The sequence below is a fragment of the Vigna unguiculata genome, unplaced genomic scaffold (genome assembly GCF_037176805.1).
Source record: "Vigna unguiculata cultivar grain cowpea cultivar isolate G323 ecotype 2 unplaced genomic scaffold, ASM3717680v1 ptg000387l, whole genome shotgun sequence".
Classification (NCBI taxonomy): domain Eukaryota; kingdom Viridiplantae; phylum Streptophyta; class Magnoliopsida; order Fabales; family Fabaceae; genus Vigna; species Vigna unguiculata.
Genome location: NW_028197022.1, coordinates 35,810 through 40,000, shown reverse-complemented (window position 1 = coordinate 40,000; position 4,191 = coordinate 35,810). Strand labels below are relative to the sequence as shown.

General features: G+C 47.4%; 1 non-coding gene across 1 annotated transcript; it reads right to left on the bottom strand.

The window, feature by feature from the left end:
* Positions 1-1,052: 1,052 nt before the first annotated feature.
* On the bottom strand, positions 1,053-1,124 carry TRNAG-GCC (transfer RNA glycine (anticodon GCC)). Its single transcript has one exon. It is a non-coding gene; the product is annotated as a tRNA-Gly (tRNA).
* Positions 1,125-4,191: the final 3,067 nt, after the last annotated feature.

Genomic DNA, 4,191 nt, shown 5'->3' with positions numbered 1-4,191 from the left:
CTCTAGTCGAATCAATAGAAGTCCCAATAGAAGTTGACTGACCTGGCTCTTCAATCGACGATCTACTGTTCCCTCTTACTTGCAGATGCCCATGCTTTGATTCGCCCTAGCCAGTGATGAATCCCCAGTAAGATCGGAGTCTTTCATTCCTCCTCCCTTCAGTCCAGTTTGAACCCGTCCCAGCAACGAAGACCTTCCTACTGCAAGGTGAGGCTCCGCCCTTCCCCTAGAATCCACTCCGGGCTTTTAGGAATGGGAGCAGCTAGTCCAACTTCCTTCTTGAGCTGCCGAGATATTGAACAACGAACATTTGAGCAAGCTACCTTGCCTCACCCTGAGATGAGAGGGAAGGTCGATTTGACTCGAATCCTGGACCTGATCTTGAATCCTACACCGGTTAATGATGCGATGGGATAAGTTTTTTTTTCATTTTGCTGGCCCGCTCGTCCATGCCCAATCCCAATGGACAAACCTCTGATCCGCCCCTAGCTCTAGAATCCACCCGTCCCAGTCCCTGAAAGCCCTCCTATCCTTGGCCTAGCCCTCTTTCTCAACTCGAGTCTTCAGTTAAGCGGCTTTCATCATTGACGAAGACCTGCGCTAATAAGACAAAGAAGTGGGGAGTCTATGCCTTTTCATAAAACGAAAAGCTTTCAGTCCTTGAATGAATCAGTAACAACGAATTCGTGGAATGAGGGATCAAGAAACGGATAGGGAGGGGGATGGCCTTTCCATTATTGGTGGACCTTCCCTTGAATTGAACCGGTCACGGAGCTCTCAATTGAGTTGTTTAGGTTCTGGAATTCCATGGAGAGTTGGGGGTTTCGGTTCGAAGGTTATCAAATGTGGTGCGGGTTCATCTCTCTCGACCAGTTCAGGTTCAAGGGAAGGGTGATCGAGGGGACCCAGACTTTTTATCTCTTTCTTCTCTATTCTATGGCGGGAGGTTTCTTTCGTATCAAGAGTGTGGTGGGGAGGCCAGGGAAAGACGGATTGGATCGAGAGGCGATGCCTACTCTACTCGTTACCACTAAACGACGGACGAAGCCAAGAGCGGAAGGAGGGACTTGAACCCTCAACCTCAGCCTTGGCAAGGCTATGCTCTACCATTAAGCTATTTCCGCCAGCAACGGTAGTGGCGAAGCACTACTGAGCAATTAACGTATCACTTGATACGGACGACTTCTGTTTTTCCGCCGGACCACACTCTTAACCTCCGATCGAGCTACGAGCACGAGTAGGTAGGCGGGGGGAGGGGCGGCTGCCTTTTCAATCAATCTCCGGCCGCTCAGTGCCGCTATTGGTGCGAGTTGTGTTGTAAGGAGTCTTGGTCTCGAGTCGAGCTGGGGCGTCATTTCATTCTCGTAACGGGAGTGAGTGCACCGCAAGATCAGACAAGTTACTCCCTCGCCTCGCAGCGGTGGCATCTGTCTTTTAAGTTCAGTCATTTCCTAAGACGGCTCCTCTTATTCTACGAGAATCCAAGCAGATCCGGGAGCTGAAACATGAGTGTTTGTCTCTTTTTCAACTTCAACAGGAATGCATCAACAAAACAGCCCTTCCATATAGATCGTCGTGGCTATGAACTTTGTCAAAAAATGAATTTCTAGCTAACTCCTCTTCCTATTGATCTTGATTAGTTCCAGCTTGTTGAGAGTTCTCTTTTCTTTCTAGACCGTCTCCTGAAAGACCTGCTTATCCCGCATGTGCTTTCCCCCCACTCATTCAATCACTTGCTTGTGATTGCAGCCATTCCCCGAAAAAGGGAGAGACGAGGGAATCGTCCGCTCCCGTTCATGTGACGAATCGAACATCGTTAGGTCCCGAATTCTGCGAACCACCGGACCTAGACCAAGATCTCCATTACGTCGTACGATATATCGATCCGAAGAACTTTCAGTTGTAAGTCATCCATTCTGCTCCTATCTAAAGTGATGCTAGGCTGCTTCACGCAGGTGCGCTTCGCTCGGCCACATGATGAACATGTTTTAAGCTAAATGTCGAGCGCTTAAGCGGAGCTTGTGGTCACTCGTTCCTCGCTTGTTCCAATCCTAGTAAAGTCAGATCCGATTCTACACTACATACGATATTTCCGGCCCTCACTAGCTCTTCGCTTGGTTGTACAAAGAGCATGCCCGAGGGGGCTACTACGCTCACCGCGCACTTGCATCACCACCTGAGCTTCGCTACCGCTTCGCCCAGCTCCTACGCCTACCACGAATCTTGAATCATCACGTGGCTGCTAAAGCAAGCTAAGCTTCACACGGCCCTGAGGAAGCCAAAAGACAGACCCTCTCACGGCCGAAGGCTCCGCAACACGTTGGAGAACTTTTAGATCCCGCCCTAAAACGCCCATTTTCCTAGAGTTCCGAAGTGATCCTCATTCTCACCGCAGCCTTCTTAAGCCGAAAGAAAGCCGGGCAAGAATCGCATTGGTAGTACGAAGGGGGAGCAGAATCGTATCTGGCAGTGGTTCTTCGGATCGATCACAGATTATCGGCCCCGTCGTTTGGCTTCCACTCCAGTTGACCTCTCTTGTTCTCCCCCCCCCCTTACACAACCGGGTGGAGGACTCATGTAAACTTATTCCTTGAGGTCCCCGTTCAGGAAGGCATTTTGAACATCTAATTGGAACAGAGGCCAATCTCGATTCGCAGCAATAGAGAGCAGGAGACGAACAGACTTCATCTTGGCTACCGGGGCAAAGGCTTCCTCTTAATCTATCCCATATGTTTGAGTAAAGCCTTGACTAGCCTGACCTTTTCCTCCTTTCTCCCACAAAGCTTCCCTTCACAACCAGTCCCATATCCAATTAGTAGAATTCGAGATGGGGAGAGTCAAAATGAGACAAATGCGCATTTCCTATCTGAATCGAGAGGTATCAGATCGAAGTCACATAAGTCATGTATTATAATGAAAGTTATTTCCGGGAGAACAAAGTGGATTTATGAGCAAATTATGGCATGAGAGGACCAATGAGACAGAACACTGTTGGATGCATTCCTTCGCTAGCAGGGCTTCGGCCCATCTCAATGGAAGAGTCTTCGGTCAGTAATCTCGTACTCTCGACCGGCTCGAACCACTACGTTATCCATGTTCCGGCTCATCCTATTCATGTCACCAGAACCTGTAATAAACCATCATTTCAAACCATCCTGTTACAGGGAATCTTTGGATATCAGTTCGAGGGGAGCCCCGGGGAATTTGATCAAACAAAGTCTGTGATCGGAGGAAGGAATAGAAAGACCCCTAGTAATCTTAAACAACAAGGACAAACACAAGGTACAGAGACAGAGAGAGAGGCGCGACAGCCGCAAGGCACTTTTGCTTTGCTTTGATTTGATTGTATCGGGAGATGGGCTTGCGTATTAGTTGGGTTTGCTTCTACCGAGGCAATGTTCCGGAAATGAGGTTTATCTAAAAGAGCAACCGGCTGAGCACGAGGTCCCACATTGTCTCCATCAGCGGCTAGGAAAAAGTCTTTGACTCTTCTTCTAGTTAACCACTGCTTTAGACTATTCCTACTATTCATAGTTCTCAATCTGATCTCGTCCAAGTCTTTTTTTTATAGTATTGTCTTATTAAGTATATAAAGAAAGAAGAAAGTCAAGCTTTCGGGAAAGGAGTGAATTATTTGAATACTTCTTCCTCTTTCCCTTCTTCTCAAGCTCTTACTCTTACTGGCGCAGAGAAAGTATTACGGCCAGACGACTTAAACACAGCGCTCTTATCTCCGACCTCCTAGGACCCAAGCAAAGGATTGACTTCGCTAACCTCAGCTTAACCGAAGTCAATATTCTAACAGAACTAGAAAGGGCATACCTTGAATACAGATCAAGATTCACTCATGCACTCTGGAACTTACTTAGGAAAGCTAGCCTTAGCCCAAAAATAAAGGAAGGCAGCCGAAAGCCCTACAAAGAATATCGCTGATGAACAGGCCCATCGGGTGGGGTTGTCAGTTGAGAAGGAAGTCTTTATTGAATTGATCATAGAAAAAAAAGGATAGAAATGGAATCGGTTGTTTAAGTCGGAAGATCAGATGTTTTGAGCGGAGAATCGGGTTCTGCTAAGCAGAAAAGCCTTCTTTCTCTAATTAATGGGTCGATTCGAAATTGGAATGGAGTTTGAGGCTAGTGGAGCAAGCATGAATAAGAAAAGGAAAAAGCCAAAATGAGTGGAAAGAAATTC